This window comes from Rhinatrema bivittatum, chromosome 2, assembly GCF_901001135.1.
Source record: "Rhinatrema bivittatum chromosome 2, aRhiBiv1.1, whole genome shotgun sequence".
Lineage (NCBI taxonomy): Eukaryota > Metazoa > Chordata > Amphibia > Gymnophiona > Rhinatrematidae > Rhinatrema > Rhinatrema bivittatum.
Genome location: NC_042616.1, coordinates 614,530,410 through 614,547,813, shown reverse-complemented (window position 1 = coordinate 614,547,813; position 17,404 = coordinate 614,530,410). Strand labels below are relative to the sequence as shown.

Below are 17,404 nucleotides of genomic sequence, written 5' to 3'. Positions count from 1 at the left end.
CATGGCTTCCTATCCCATGACATTTTAATTTTCTTAGAAGCCTCTCATGAAGAACTTTGTCAAATGCCTTCTGAAAATCCAAATACACTATATCCACTGGTTCACCTTTATGTACATGTTTATTAACCCCTTCAAAAAAGTGAAGCAGATTTGTGAGGCAAGATTTGCCTTGAGTAAAACCATGCTGACTTTATTCCATTAAAACATGCCTTTCTATATGTTCTGTTATTTTGATCTTTAGAACACTTTCCACTATTTTTCCTGGCACTTAAGTCAGGCTAACTGGTCTGTAGTTTTCCAAATGGCCCCTGGAGCCCTTTTTAAATATTGGTGTTACATTAGCTACCCTCCAATCTTCAGGTACCATGGATGATTTTAATGATAGGTTACAAATTTTAACTAATAGATCTTAGCTTACATTTTTTAGTTCCTTCAGAACCCTGGGGTTTATACCATCTGGTCCAGGTGATTTGCTACTCTTCATTTTGTCAATCAGGCCTAACACATCTTCTAGGTTCACCGTGATTTGGTTCAGTTCATCTGAATCATTACCCAGGAAAACCTTCTCTGGAATGGTATCTCCCCACCATCCTCTTCAGTAAACCCTGAAGCAAAGACATTGTTTAATCTTTCTGCGATGGCCTTCTCTTCTCTAAGTGCCCCTTTAACCCTTCGATCATCTAATGGTCCAACTGATTCCCTCGCAGGCTTTCTGTTTGATATATTTTCAAAAGTTTTTACTGTGAGTTTTTGCCTCTACAGCCAACTTCTTTTCAAATTTTCTTTTAGCCTGTCTTATCAATATCTTACATTTAACTTGTCAGCTTTATCCTATTTTCCTCTGATGGATCCTTCTTCCAATTTTTGAATGAAGATCTTTTGTCTAAAATAGCCTCTTTCATCTTACCTTTTAACCATGTTGGTAATTGTTTTACCTTCCTTCCACCTTTCTTAATGTGTGGAATACATTTGGTCTGTGCTTCAAGGATGGTATTTTTTAACAATGTCCATGCCTCTTGCACACTTTTTACATTTGTAGCTGCTCTTTTCAGTTTTTTTCTAACTATTTTTCTCATTTTATCAAAGTTTCCCTTTTGAAAGTTTAATGCTAGAGCCAAGGATTTTCTTACTGTCTTCCTTCCATTCATTAATTCAAATTTTATCATATTATGATCACTATTGCCAAGCGGCCACACCGCCATTACCTCTCTCACCAAATCCCGCTTCATTAAGAATTACATCTAAAATTGTTCCCTCTCTTATCAGTTCCCGAACCAAATGCTCCATAAAACTGTCATTTATTCCATCCAGGAACTTTATCTCTCTAGCATGTCCTGATGTTACATTTACCCAGTCAATATTGGGGTAATTGAAATCTCTCATTATTACTGCACTACCAATTTGGTTAGCTTCCCTAATTGCTCTTAGCATTTCACTGTCCATCTCACCATCTTGGCCAGGTGTATGGTAGTATACTCCTATTACTATACTTTTCCCCAACACATAAGGGATTTCTACCCATAAAGATTTGGTTGTGCATTTAGTCTCAAGCAGGATTTTTATCCTGTTGGACTTTATGCCATCCCAGCCATAAAGTGCCACCCCGCCTCCCAGATGCTTCTCTCTGTCATTGTGATATAATTTGTTCCCCGGTATAGCACTGTCCTATTGGTTATCCTCCTTCCACCATGTCTCTGAGATGCAATTAAGTCCATATCATCATTCACTGATATACATTCTAATTCTCCCATCTTACTTCTTAGACTTCTAGCATTAGCATACAAACAGTTCAAAGTGTGTTTTTTGTTTGTATTTTCATTCTGCTTTTTAATTGATAAGGATAATTTGGAATCTTTTAGCTCAGGTGAATTTTTAATTACAGACACTTGGACTACTTTTCTTATTATTGGAACCTCACTGTTGGGATGCCCTATTTCTAATGCATCATTAGTATCCTTTGAAGATACTTCCCTCCAAACCATGTGCTGCTGAGCGACTGTCGACTTTCCCCTTTGTTCTAGTTTAAAAGTTGCTTTATCTCCTTTTTAAAGTTTAGCTCCAGCAACTGGTTAAGGTACAGCCCATCCTGTCAGAAAAGACTCCCCCTTTTGAAAGTTTAGTGCTAAAGCCATGGATTTACTTATTTTCCCCCTTCCAGTCATTAATTCAAATATCATGTTATGATCACTTTTGCCAAGCAGCCCCACTATCTTTACCTCTTTCACCAAATCCTAAGAATTAGATTTAAAATAGCACCCTCTCTCATCGGTTTCTGAACCAATTGCTCCATAAAGCTTTCATTTATTCCATCCAGGAACTTTATCTCTCTAGCATGTCCTGGTGTTACCATTACCCAGTCAATATTAAGGTAATTGAAATTTCCCATTATTACTGCACTAACAATTAGGTTAGCTTCCCTAATTTCTCTTAGCATTTCATCGTCTTTCTCATCATTTTGGCCAGGTGGCTGGTGAGTTCTGCCACCTTCGCACCAGGCAGGGGAGGTTACCAAGTGAACATCATGCCCACCAGCCACCCAACTATTTACAGTCCTAGTAATCAAATCACCAACTATGACAATCAACCTAAGCCTTCCCTCCTTCCCATCAAAAAATGAAGCAGATTTGTGAGGCAAGACTTGCCATGGATAAATCCATTCTGACTGTGTTCCATTAAACCATGTCTTTCTGTATGCTCTGGGTTTTGATCTTTAGAATAGCTGCCATTATTTTTCCCAGCACTGAAGTCAGGCTCACCGGTCTATAGTTTCCCAGATCACCCCTGGAGCCCTATTTAAATATTGGGGTTACATTGACTACCCTCCAGTCTTCAGGTACAATGGATGATTTTAATGATAGGTTACAAATTTTAACTAATAGATCTGAAATTTCATTTTGTAGTTCCTTCAGAACCCTGGGGTGTATACCATCCTGTGCAGGTGATTTACTACTCTTTATACTTCCTACAATTTGTTTTAAATCTGCTGATTGCTAGTTTCATGGAGTGTCCCCTTGTTTTAGCATTATTTGAAAAGGTAAATAACCATTCTTTTTTTTACCTGTAACATCCCACTCTTGATTTTATAAACTTGCATAATGTCCCCTCTTAGCATTCTCTATTCCAAGCTGAAGAGCCCTAAACTGTGTAGCCTCTCTTTATAAGGGAGCCATTCCATCTTCTTTATCATTTTTGTCGCCCTCCTTTGCTTTCTTGTTCTGCTATGTCTTTCTTGAGATAGGGCGACCAGAACTGCACACACTATTCAAGATACAGTTGCATCATGCCTCGATACAGAGGCAATATCACATTTTCTTTTTTATTCTCCATTGTTTTTTGGTTCATTCCTAACATTCTGTTTGCTTTTTTTTTTAACTGCTACTGCACACATAGCTGAGAATTTCAATGTGTTTTCCACAAAGACTCCAAGGTCCTTTTCCTGGGTAGTGACTTCCAATACTGACTTCAGCTTTCAAACCCTCCATTCCTCAGCTCCCTAACTTTATCTCCATTTTGTAACAAACCCTCCCCCCCTCATCACCAGCATTTAGACCAGGGGTCGGGAACCCATGGCTCGCGAGCCAGATATGGCTCTTTTGAGGGCTGCATCTGGCTCGCAGACAGTCGCCACACTTTCCCACTGACCCAGCTGCTCCCCGGTCCTCCTCCGCCCGGGCTTAAAATGCTGTCAGCCCGGGCGTAACGCGGCAGGACAGCTGGAGTCAGCGGCACCGGCGTGCTCTCTTCGCCCCCCCCCCCTCGCGGCCCGGAAGAGGAAGTGAAGAGTATCGGGTGCCTGCGCGGCAAGAAGAGGCCACGCTAGTGCGCTCGGCATCGGCCCGAAGAAAAGAAGACTGCAGCGCGGCTCGGAGGAAAATAAAGAGGTTCAACTGCGGCCGATGGGACCGCCTCCGTGAGGGCTGAAAATGAAGAGGTTAGCGTCGGGAGGAGGCTGCTGCTGCTGCCGCGAGTTCCCGGGGTGGGGGAGAGAGAGAGTGAATGAGCAAGCAAACAGCTTCCGGGCCGCGGGGGGGGGGGGGGGGGGGCTGTGTGTGTGTGTGTGAGAGTGAGAGATTGCATGTATGTGAATGATTAAGAGCCTGTACATGTGAAAGAGAGTATGTCTGTGATTGAGAGCCTGCCTGTGAGAGAGAGAGAGCATGAATGTAAGTTTACCATTGGGAACCTGTATGTGTAAGTTTGTGATTGAAAACCTGTTTGTGTGAAAGAGTATGTGTGTATGATTGAGATCCTTTGTGTGTGAGAGAAATCATGTGTATGTATGATTAAGAGCCTGTGTGTATAAGTAAGAGAGAGATCATGTGTGTCTGTGTGTGATTGAGAGCTGGTTTAGGTGATGGAGCATGTGAGTATGTGATTGAGAGCCTGTGTGTAAATGAGAGAAAGAGAGGACATGTTTGTAAACATGTGAATGAGAGTCTGTGTGTGAGAGAAAAAGACAGCATGTATTTATGTGATTGAAAGCCTGTGTGTGTGTAAGCGTGAAAAGATAGACAGCATGTGTGTAAATGTGTAATTAAGAGCCTATATAAGTGAGTGAGAAAAAACATGTGTATATGTGAGTACTGAGAGCATGTGTGTATAGGTGTGTAATTGAGAGCCAGTGTGAGAGAGAGCGCTGGTATGTGACTGAGAGGAGAAAGTTCCAAGCAAACCACCCCACCTCCTGCTAATTCAGAACAATCTCAGGACACCTGGATATCAAACGTTCCCAGGTATGCAGAGCAAAAAAATTTTTGTATCCTTATTATTTTTCATTACTGGGTCTTTGTGTCTGCTATTTTGAAATATTTTGTTGGTATCTGGAAATGTTTTATATGTGTTTTTAATTATTGGATATTCCACTCATTAGCTGTTTCGAAATATGTTCTTTTTGTTAGTACAGTTTTACTGCTGATGATTTTATATTTCTTGATTTGTTTTATAAGGATGGGTGATGTTTCTTTTTTCCTTTGTTACACTGCATACAGAGACTCTGGCTTGTTGCAGTTTCCAATTCATTTTTTTCTGTATGCTTCTTGTTATGCGTTTTGGTCTCTTTATTCTATGTTAGGTGAGGGACAGCACGTGATTCAGGTGAGGTTTTCTGCTGGCGTGTAGTTTCTGTGTAGGACTCTATAGCAGCCTGACTTGGTCCGTTTTCCTAATAGGAGATGTATTGGTGTCTTAAGGCCTGGTGTAATATTTTCAGAGACTTATTGTACTTTAAAAGTGTGATCTTACATAAAATGCACACATTTACTTATATTTAGTTTTAAACATATTGTATGGCTCTCATGGAATTACATTTTAAAATATGTGGCGTTTATGGCTCTCTCAGCCAAAAAGGTTCCTGACCCCTGATTTAGACCCTGCTTACTTCCCTGAACATTCACCTCTCTCTCACTGCCGAGGCATTCACCCCATTTCACCTCTTGTCCTTACAGCTTTTATTTACTCCTCCTCTTCCACCTTGTTTCCCCCGTCCCCAGCAGCATCTCAATCCTGAGTCCCAGGACAAATACTCAAATTAGCAAGCTAGAAAGGCCCAAATAATTGAAATATCAATTCCAGTCAGCACTAAGACTTGTGAAACAAATCCGAGATCACATGACTGGAGTAACCCCTTTAATCTTCTCTTACTATTTTCATTAAGTGATGGCAGTTTTAGCCCCAGCACTAATCTGTGCTTTCATGGTAAATTTAGTTTCAAGAATGGCCCACACGTTTCTTAAATGAATTTGAGCTGAGGTATTAGAAACAAGGATGCAACTGATCCATAGAGTCTCAGTGTTTTCTTAAAGGCAAGTTCATTCCTCTGCATCTAGACATTAACAGCCGGAATACTTAAAGCAATGGTAAGCAATGCCGATTATTTATCGGGCTGTAAAGGCAGAAACAGCTGGATGTCATCTGCATAAAGACTGTATTCCACTCTCAAGGCAGAGAGCAAGTTCTCGAAGGTTGATGATAAATATTAAATAGGCGTGAAGAAAATGCTGAACTCTGGGGAACTGCAGAATTGAAAGGTTTCTAGTTAGAATATTTGTCACCATTCTGACTTGCTAGAAATGGCCTGTCAGAAATAAATCAAATCGCATAAGACTGGAAATACTGATGCCTAGAGCTTTTAGACTGGAGCATAACAATAGATTCAGCGTGTAAAAGCTAATTGAGAGGTCTAACAGGGCAATTACGATTACTCCCTCTCCCCCCTGTCCAGCTCACCATGCAGGGAGCCCAGCACAGAGACCAATAAGGTCTCAGTACTATGAGGCCTGCAAAACTTGCCCAGGAAGGGACTAAGGGCGTAGGATTTTGCTCCTCTTTTAGCGCACATTTTTTCTGTGGAAAGTTAACTCACATTGCTGGTGGCCACGTTATCCTGTTGCTGTGCTCAGTGTGGTAGTGTCTTGCTGCTTCATCCAGACTGGGCAGAGCAATAGAATAACTTTGGCCACCAGAAATGTGATTTTACATCACCTCGGATCCAGGAATTTAATTTCCAGTATAAGCTCTTGGGGTGAGCTCCTACAGCTGAACAGTACATGCACAGTAGCAAAGTGCATACTGTTCAATCATTGGTGTTCACCCAGAGAGCTTATGCTTTGTTCAGATAGCTCTTGGTGCCTTCCCCAGAGAGCTTATAATTTATTCAGCTAGTTAGCTGCATTCCCCAGAGTGTTTACACTTAGGGGCAGATTTTAAAAACATACACGCGGGCGTACATTTGTGCGCGCAACCCGGCGCGCACAAATGTATGCCCAATTTTATAACATGCGTGCACAGCCGCATGCATGGTTATAAAATCAGGGGTCAGCGTGCACAAGGGGGTGCACAGTAGTGCAAATTGTGCATGCCGAGCCCTCGGGGAGCCCCGCTGGCTTTCCCCATTCCCCCCCCCACCTTCCCCTCCCTATCCTGCCCCCCCAGCGATCCCCCTGTGCCAGAGTCCTCGGCCATGCCTCCCGGACCGCCCCCGGACCACCCAGCCACGCCCCCGGACTGTCTGCCCCACCCCATCCCGCCCCCTGCCCGCCCATTCAGAAAAGCCCTGGGACATACGCGCATCCCGGGGCTTTATGCACTCCGCCAGGCCTTTTGAAAATATGCACGGTGTGCGTAAACCCCCCTACGCGTGTAAATCCTCGAAAATCTGCTCCTTAGATTTTACTTGCCATGCCTTGCCAAAATGCAAGATCTGTGCTGTGCATCCAAATTTTTGGGCTCATTCTCTCATTCAAGGTCATTTAGTCAAGAATGGCAAGTGAATTCATAGTATAAGCACAAGTACCTGCAGTTAGCTGAACAAAGCATAAACTCTCTGAGGAAGTGTAACAGGATGCTTGAGTGAGAGATATACAGACCACACACAGTGCTAGACACACACACACTATAATATAATATGCAAATATACAGTAATAACATAGTTTTATTTACAGCACATATACTTGATTTCCCATGATTATAATACATATCAAATCAGCATCCTGCCACTCATCAGGTCGGGGAAACCCAGTGCGACCGAAAAACAGGAGCACACAGTTTCAACGGGAAAGACCCTGCGCCACTCGTCAGTGCACAGGTGAGGCTCCTGGCTCCCACTGGAGAACCCCGAACTTTTATAGGGCTTTGTAAACAAGGGTACATGCAGATAAGCTACTGCTGGAGCCTGAGATCTTCCCATTTCAGGAGAGAACTGCTGGTCAGGCATCCCTTTTCCTGCTAGGTCAGACACAAACCAACTACTCTCTTGCACAACAGCTTGCTCCAGCCCTGCTGACACAGCTCTTTGCTTGGTAGACAAGTTCCCCAAGTTCAAAATATAACAGGACAGCATAATGCTTGTTCTGAGAGCATTCTTTAACCCATCGTATTACAGGAAGGCACCAATGGCTGAACAAGATGCATTTTGGCTCTGTGCACATACTATTCAGCTGTACAGAAAGAAACAGGAAAACCTTTAACTGGTTCCAGCCCAAGAGAACTTGTGCTGGAAAATAAACTTCTGGGTTTGAGTTAAATTTCCAATGTAAGCACTTACAGTTTAACAGTACGCTCGGGATGCACAGTACCAAAGTGAAACAAATATTTTTGGAATTTCAGTACCCACTCATGGGCCGATACAGTACAGTGCGCTCCAGCAGAGAGCACTGTTAGCCCGGGTTTGGACGGGCGTTTGACGCGCCAGCTTTACCCCTTATACTGTAAGGAGTAATAGCGCATCGAAAACGCGCGGCCATTCCCCCCGAAACTAATAGCGCCCGCAACATGCAAATGACTGTTGTTGGCCCTATTAGTTATACCCGCGCGATACAGAAAGTAAAACGTGCAGCCAAGCCGCACATTTTACTTTCAGAAATTAACACCTGCCCAAAGGCAGGCGTTAAGTTCAGCCGGCACCGGGAAAGTGTACAGAAAAGCAATAAAAACTGCTTTTCTGTACACCCTCCGACTTAATATCATAGCGATATTAAGTCAGAGGCCCCAAAACTAAAAGAAATTTAAAAATTAAAAAAATTAAAAATTAAAAATCTGCCCACGGGTCGGAAGACGGACGCTCAATTTAGCCGGATTCCGTTTTCCGAACCTCTGGCTGTCAGCAGGCTCAAGAACTGACGCCGGAAAAATTGAGCGTCGGCTGTCAAACCCGCTGACAGCCGTCACTCCTGTCAAAAAGGAGGCGCTAGGGACGCGCTAGTGTCCCTAGCTCCTCTTTTTTCCACGAGCCCTCAATTGCATCTTCTTCCTCCGTGAATCGCGCGCACTGGAGAGCGTAAGAATAGAGATCAACAGAGCCAGACAAATACCCAGGAACACTCTGCTACAGGATCATCTCAAAAAAGAAAACAACAAAACACCTATAGCTCCCAGTTGAAACCACTGAAACATATCATCAAGGATCTGCAACCCATCAGCGACAATGACACCACCCTCTCACAGGTTGGGGGTGGGAAGCCTATCCTGACCTGCCAACAACACCCCAAACTCAAACGGATACTCACCAGTAACCACAAATTGTAGAACAATGACACCAACTCAGGAACAGACCCTGCCAGAACCCCAGATGCCAACTCTGTCCAAATATTAACCCAGGTAACAGTATCACAGGTCTCAATAACATCAACTACAAATATCTGAGACTCATTCACCTGCTCTTCTTCAATGTAATATACACCATCACCTGCGAGCAATGCCCCTCTGCTGTCTACATACATAGGACAAACAGGTCAATCCCTAAGGAAAAGAAGAAATGGATATAAAATCTGACATTGGAAATGGCAAAATTCAGAAACTAGGAGGAGAACATTTATTTATTTTATTTTATTTATTTATTTTATTTTATATACCGGCAACCGTTTGCACATCGTGCCGGTTTACATTTGAACCTTTCAGCATATTCTCTATCTGACCTTAAGGATGCTGTACCCCTAAAAAAGAACTTCAAAGGAACATTTCAGCATGAAAATGATGACTTGGAACTCATCAAAAATCTTAACACTATGGCACACTAAAACTTAACTGATCTCAGATCATTCCGTCTTTTCAGACTTTCCTCAGCTGTCAGTAGGCTGGACTATAACGCTATTAACACTCTGCTTCCACACCCTGCCTGCCTAATTCAGTGCCTTCTCTTTGTTCTATATCCCCCCCTCCCCATCCCCATATATTTTACCCACCTCTGTTTTACACTTCATGCACCTTATAGACCAGGGGTGGGCAATTAATTTTCCCATGGGGCCACATGAGAAATTGGGATGGTTTTAGAGGGCCAGACTAATATAATTAACTCAGTTCTACCCAATACTGTATATAGTATATATACTATCCCTTCATAAACAAACAGTAAGTTAAATACAAAGATTCAATGAAAATATGGAGGACCTAATTACATCATTCCCCCCCAGCACATCTAATTTTGTTCCATATGATATTTAAAGAATCTGATATACTAACTCTTTTATGTTTTATCTCTCATATAAATCGTCAATTAATATGTTAAATAAGGTTCTATGTTCTGAATGTTAAATACAGTTCTAATGTTAAATACAGTTCTAAGATATTTGTATGTATTAGGTTGTTATCCTGTAAACCGGAGTGAAGGCAAACGCTATACTTCGGTATATAAAAGAATCCAAATAAATAAATAAATAAATAAATCTCTGGCCCCCTCCACACTCATTCCCCCCTCCCAGCACATCTCTGGCTCCCCCACACTCTCATTCCCCCCCTCCCAGCACATCTCTGGCTCCCCCACACTCTCATTCCCCCCTCCCAGCACATCTCTGGCTCCCCCACACTCTCATTCCCCCCTCCCAGCACATCTCTGGCTCCCCCACACTCTCATTCCCCCCCTCCCAGCACATCTCTGGCTCCCCCACACTCTCATTCCCCCCTCCCAGCACATCTCTGGCTCCACCACACTCTCATTCCCCCCTCCCAGCACATCTCTGGCCCCCTCCCACACTCTCATTCCCCCCTCCCAGCACATCTCTGGCCCCCTCCACACTCTCATTCCCCCCTCCCAGCACATCTCTGGCCCCCTCCACACTCTCATTGCCCACCCCCTCCAAGCACATCTCTAGCCCCCACATACTCATTCCCCCTCCCAACATACTAATTCCTTCCCTCCTGATACCTGGCTGTAGCTGCACACTCTGGATTCCTTTGCTGTTGCGCTCCAATACCGTGCTCCTGGCCTTCGCGTTCTGCCCACGTGCGATGCTGTGCAGTGCTGGCTGGGTCTGCCCACAAAATATGCTCCTGAGGTGTGCATCAACAAGGCTTGCAGCTCCTGCTCTGATTGGCTTACTGCTGCAATTATAGGGATAGGGTGCACCTGCTATGGACAGGCTTCATCGCAGCAGCAGCAGCCAATCACTGTAACAGAGCACATGTCCCGCCCAACAAGCCCAAAAAAACGCGACTGGCAGAAAAAATAGCCCAATTAAAAGCAACCCACTGTAAAAAAAAGTTCATTCTCCGCTCCCTCGATTGGCCGGTGCTGGGCAAGACTCGAGCGAAGGCATTTTTTTTTTTACAGCTGAGCTCTGTACTGCTAAATCAGGCGAGCTTCCTGGAACTTAAAGCAAAGGATTCCTAAAGAGGAAAAAGCAGAGGCTGCCCAGCTGAACCCTCCACCATAGCCACGACCTGCACAGCTTTCACCGGGTATTAGATAAAGGACCACGAAAGGCGGAACTGTGACGGTACAAGCTTCCTGCTTTTCTTTTATGTAGGAAAGAAACTCGAGCGAAGGCACGCTGCCCGATTGGCCGGTGCTGGGCAAGGCTTGCCTCTGCAAGGGAAGGCAGTGTGCCTCATTCTCCGTCTGCTCTCAGCAGTGGGCGGGCCGGTCACAGACAGTAGGCGGGCCGGATTCGGCCCGCGGGCCGCCCCTTGCCCAGGTCTGTTATAGACTAACCTTATAGTGGTTAGTGTATAAGGTGCCACCTGCCTCTTGTCATTTTTGCTACACCAAACTAACAGGCTGATACAGTAAAGTCCGGGGGAGAGCGCGTCCCTAGCGCCTCCTTTTTGACAGGAGCGGCGGCTGTCAGCGGGTTTGACAGCCAATGCTCAATTTTGCTGGCGTTGGTTCTCGAGCCCGCTGACAGCCACGGGCTCGGAAACTGGACGCCGGCAAAACTGAGCGTCCGGTTTTCGGCCTGACAGCCGCGGGCCGAATTCCAATTTTTTTTTTTAAACTTTTTTTACTCTTCGGGACCTCCGACTTAATATCGCCATGATATTAAGTCGGAGGGTGCACAGAAAAGCAGTTTTTACTGCTTTTCTGTGCACTTTCCCAGTGCCGGAAGAAATTAGCACCGACCTTTGGGTCGGTGCTAATTTCTGAAAGTAAAATGTGCGGCTTGGCTGCACATTTTACTTTCTGTATCCCACGCGCATACCTAATAGGGTCATCAACATGCATTTGCATGTTGAGGGCGCTATTAGGTGCCGCGGGTTGGACGCGCGTTTTCCTCCCCTTACTGAATAAGGGGTAATGGAAAATGTATGTCCAAGAGGAGGCTAACAGTGCGCTCCGTCGGAGCGCACTGTACTGTATCGGCCTGTAACACAGCTATCCCTCTGAACATCTAAATTGCATTCTGTTCAGCTGAAGTGCCTGTCCTAGAGAACATACACTTTTTTCAGCTGAAGGTGCATTGCCCTGAGAGCTTATGCTGGAAATTTATCACCTTCATTGGACAAAAGTGGTCAACACACACACACACACACACACACACACACACACACACACACCTTTTCCAACGACTCACCTCATCCTACCATTCACAATACTCCCCCCTGTAGCCTCCAGCCATACACACTCACACCTCCCCCAACCACTCACTCCACCCTACCACTCACATTACTCCCCCTGTAGCCTCCATCTATACACACTCACACCTCCCCCAACAACTCTCCCCCACCCTACTACTCACATTACTCCCCCCATAGCCTCCAGCCATACACACTCACACCTCCCCCAACAACTCACCCCACCCTACCACTCACATTACTCCCCCCTGTACTCTTGCTCTGTCTCTACATGCCTCCCTTTCCCTTTCTCCCTGTCCCTGACCCACACCCTTTCCCCATTCCATTCTCCATTCCTTTCCCTCCCCTTCCCTTTCCCCCCTCCCCTTCACTCTTCCCCTTCCCTTTCCACTCCTTACCAAAGTGGTCTTGGAAGTGAGATTGTGCCCAAGTCAGGGTGCATAGTGCCAGGCTCACGTGCAAGGCCGTTGTGCTGTAGTTCCCATGCTTACTGATCAGGTACAGGTGCCTACCCCATTGTGGAAAGATATGGCAGGTAAAATCCAAGCGTAAGCACTCGGCAGCAGACACCTACGACTGAACATTACGCAGTGGCACTGGGGCTTTATGGTCTTGCATGCTAGATTGGTGCTGTGAATCATGACTTGCGTACAATATTGCACGCAAGGCCATTTGGCCAAGGCGTACCAAGTGAAACGATAAACTGTCTGAGAAGGGCACCTGCAGCTAAACAGTTTGCACATGTTTGTGCCCAAGTCAGGATGCAAAGCGTACTGTTCAGTTGTTGGTGCCCACCCTAGAGATCTTACTCTTTGATTTAAACTAGGCTGCCTTACCCAAATGGCCATGCATGCAAGATTGTGCCCAAGTCTGAATGCACAGCTTCAATCTTTCATGCAAGCCATATCGGACACACTCCTCCTTATGCCTGTTTTAAAGCTCTTTTCTGCATTAGTGCAGATTTTCAGATTAACCTTTATTTTAGTGCACTTTTTCATTTAATGTGCTTTTTTTTTTACTCCTGTTTGATTTGAATCCCGTTAGCTTACTGCATATTTTTACTTTGCATGTTAACTAAAACCTGTGCTAACATTTAACTCCAGTTTTAGCATGGGTTATTACATCAGCCCCTAAGGATGCTCAAAGGTTGTATGCTGTAAGGGGCTGCTGTAAAAATATCTTCTTTTACATGGGATTTGCATAAATTTTAGTGCAAGTTCTTACTCCTGCTTTAGTGCACATTTTTTTAAGAGGTTAAAACCCCTGTTAAATACCAGGGTTAATTTATACATAGAAACATAAAAATGAAGGCAGAAAAAGACTAATCGGCCCATCCAGTCTGCCCAGCAAGCTCCCACACTTATTTTCCCATACTTAATCTGTTTTACCAACCACCAAGTTCAGGGCCCTTGTTGGTAACTGTTTGATTCAAATTTCCTGCCACCCCCTGCCACTGATGCAGAGAGTAATGCTGGAGTTACATCAAAAGTGAAGCATAAGGCTTAATGGTTAAGGGTAGTAACTGCCGCATCAAGCAAGTTACCCCGATGCTTGTTTACCCTGACTGCACAGATCAGTGCCTTGTTGGATGTTGTCTGAATGTAAATCCTATTGTCCACATTTCCCCCTGCCGTTGAAGCAGAGAGCAACGCTGTAGATGCATTCAAAGTGAAGTAGGCTTAATTGGTTTAGGATAGTAACTGCCACAATAAGCAAGCTACCTGCATGCTTATTTGTTTATCCAGACTGTATAGTTCAGTCCTTGTTGGTTGTTGTCTGAATGCAAATCCTCTTTTCCACATTCCCCCTTGCCATTGAAATAGAGAGCAATGTTGGAATTACATTAACTGTGTGAAGGCTTATTGAGTAAGGATAGTAATCACCAGGTTGTAACCACCATTCCAGCAAGCCACCCCCATGGCTCTTCTCTTCATTGCCATCCTCTAGCCTTTATGGATCCACAGTGTTTATCCCATGCCCCTTTGAAATCCTTCACAGTTTTAGTCTTCACCACTTCCTCAGGAAGGGCATTCCAGGCATCCACCACCCTCTCTGTGAAGAAATACTTCTTGATATTGGTTCTGAGTCTTCCTCCCTGGAGTTTCAAATCATGACCCCTAGTTCTACATTTTTTTTTCCAATGGAATAGGTTTGTTTTTGACCATGTGTTGTGTGTGCTGACTGCTGCAGGCCTGCGGCCAGGCCTTCTTACCCTCAACTGCCTGTTCCAGTGTCTGGCTCGACTTCCCTCATGGCCATGGGCCTCCACCTTCAACCTCGGGCCACCCCTGGTGCTCCTGTCTCTGCTAAGGACATCCGTGCTCTGCAGCGGGCCTCCCCACATTGTCCACTGAGAGCCACTGCCATCCTGTGCCGCACCCCTCCTTAGAAGCACGCACATCTTCTCTCCTTTTAAAGGGGCCACGGTGGGAAACCAACCTGCGGCCACGGATGATGACGTCACTGGGTCCAAGTATATAAGGCTGGGCCTAGCCTTAGTTAGTTGACTTTGCAACAGGTCTCCATGCCAGTCGCATACTTCATTGCCTCCTCTGGTGATTCCTTCATGCTCCTGGTTCCTGTCTCGTCCGTGTTCCTGATCCTGGTCCTGTTACTCTTCCTTGTTCCTGTGTCCTGCGTTTACTCTACTTGTTCTACAGATTGACTCCTGGACCTGACCTCTGCTTTGCCTGTCCATGCTACTGATCATCTCCTGGACCCGACCTCTGATTTGCCTGACCATGCTACTGATCATCTCTTGGACCCGACCTCTGCTTTACCTGACCATGCTACTGATTATCTCCTGGTCCTGATCTCCGCCTTGCTCAACTATGCTATTCATTATCTCCTGGATTTGATTATTGCCTTGCCATTCCATTCTTCCTTGCCTGCCACCTGCCCTGACTCCAGCCTGTTCAATGATGCCTCTGCAATACTTATTCTGGACTTGGCCTCTTAGGCTTCGGCCTGTTCTTACTTGGGCACCCTCTGTCTGTCTCTCATTCCGTTAGGTGCCTAGGTCTCCGGGACTCTGCCTCATCCAGTTCAGACCTTCCACTCCTACCATTGCTGGTCCCTGACTGACCTCCTCCTTGTCCATCAGAAGACCTTGGATGGAGGCCCACCTAACTCCAGCTGGCCCTGGCACCCAAGGGCTCAACCTGTGAGGAATGAGGGCTGTTATTGGCGAAGCCCCAGCCAGCCTCCATCAGTCAGCCAGCTCCGCCTACTGGTGGTGGGGACCTGTATGGCTTGCCCTGCAGGTACCGTCATCCCCACCTCGGCTCAAGAGTCCACCTCCTGCACAACACCATGCATCATTAAAACGTTTCAAGTATCTGAAAGTTTGTATCATATCATCCCTGCTTCTCCTCTCCTCCAGGGTATACATATTAGGTTCTTAAATCTCTCCTCATAAGTCATTTTATGAAGATCATCACCTTTTTGGGTCACCCTTCTCTGGACCGCCTCCATCCTGTCTCTGTCCTTTTGGAGATACGGTTTCCAGAACTGAACACAGTACTCCAGGTGAGGCCTCACCAAGGCCCTGTACAAGGGGATCATCACTTCCTTTCTCTTACTAGATATTCCTCTCTCTATGCAGCCCAGCATTCTTCTGGCTTTAGCTATCACCTTGTCACATAGTTTCGCCGACTTCAGATTGTTAGAAACTATCATCCCAAGGTCTCTCTCCTGCTTCATGCACATCAGCCCTTCACCCCCCATCAAATACAGTTCTTTTGGATTTCTGCACCCCATATGCATTGAATCTCAGCTATCATATCCTCGACCACTCTTCCAGCTTCCTTAAATCCCATCTCATTCTCTCCACTCCTTCTGGTGTGTCCACTCTGTTGCAGATCTTAATATCATCCACAAAAAGACAAACCTTACCTTCTATCCCATCCACAGTGTCGCTCACAAGGATATTGAACATGACCGGTCCCAATACCGATCCTTGCGGCACTCCGTTTTAACACTGCTCTCCCTTCAGAGTAAGTTCCATTTACCATCACACATTGTCTTCTGTCTGTCAACCAGTTTGCAATCCAGGCCACCACCTTGGCACACACTCCTAAGCTTCTCATTTTATTCACAAGCCTGCTGTGAGGGACCGTATCAAAAGCGTTGCTGAAATACAAGTAAATGACATTGAGCGCTCTTCCTCGATCCAATTCCCTAGTCACCCAATCAAAAAGTCAATCAGATTTGTCTGACAGGACCTTCCCCTGGTGAATCCATGCTGCCTCTGGTCCAGAATTCTTCTGACTGTAGATAGTTCACTATTCTTTCTTTCAGAAGTGACTCCATTACTTTTCCCACCACCGAGGTGAGGCTAACCGGCCTGTAGTTTCCAGCCTCCTCTCTGCTCCCACTCTTGTGAAGGCGGGACCATCACTGCTCTTCTTCAATCACTCAGCACCAACTCCCGTTTCTAGGGAGCTATTAAACAGGTCACACAGCGGACCTGCCAGCAAATCTCTGAGCTCCCTCAGTATCCTGGGATGAACCTCATCAGGCTCCATGGCTTTGTCCACTTTCAGTTTTCCTAGCTCTTCCCATACATTCTCTTCTGTAAATGGAGTTTCTTCTACTCCACTCCCCTCCAGTTTCTAGCAATGGTCCTTCTCCAGGGTCCTCTTTAGTGAACTCCGAACTGAAGTATTCGTTTAATATTTCAGCCATTTCTTCATCTCTCTCCATATATTGATCCTTTTCACCTTTCAATTTCACTATACCACTTTGAACTTTTCTCCTTTCTCTGATGTATCTGAAACATATTTTGTCACCTCGCTTTACCTCTTTGGCAATCCTTTCTTCTACTTGACTTTTTGCTTTCTGTTGTTCCACATCTCTCATTTTCTCCCAGCTTTCTAGTTCTTCCTCCAGGTACTTCCCCATTTCAACAAAGTCCATGTTTTTGAACTGCAAAACTTGGGTCTTTGTGCGACTTCTCCGTATCCTATTTGTGATATGAAACCATACCGTTTGATGATCACTGGTGCTGAGGTGGGCACCCACCCAAACATTAGAGACATGATCTCCACTGGTGAGCAGTAAATCGAGTATAGCTCCCTCCCTCGTGGGTTCCATTAACATTTGTTTGAACAGAGCCCCTTGC

The 17,404-nt window shown here is 45.2% G+C and overlaps 1 protein-coding gene and 1 long non-coding RNA gene across 4 annotated transcripts in view; one reads left to right on the top strand and one right to left on the bottom strand.

Annotated features, from left to right (window-relative positions):
• LOC115085314 (desmoglein-1-gamma-like) overlaps nt 1-10,741 on the bottom strand; it is a 136,860-nt gene extending 126,119 nt beyond the window's left edge. The window contains exons 1-2 of the mRNA XM_029591173.1: nt 10,637-10,741; nt 9,150-9,234 (exon numbers count right to left, since the gene is read on the bottom strand). The gene's annotated coding sequence lies outside the window, so the exon portion shown is untranslated. The remainder of the gene's footprint in view (nt 1-9,149; nt 9,235-10,636) is intronic.
• A 284-nt stretch (nt 10,742-11,025) lies between these two features.
• The window catches only part of LOC115085313, a 100,933-nt gene continuing 94,554 nt past the window's right edge, over nt 11,026-17,404 (top strand). For all 3 annotated transcript variants that reach the window (XR_003854804.1, XR_003854803.1, XR_003854802.1), the window contains exon 1: nt 11,026-11,207. This is a non-coding gene — a long non-coding RNA (uncharacterized LOC115085313). The remainder of the gene's footprint in view (nt 11,208-17,404) is intronic.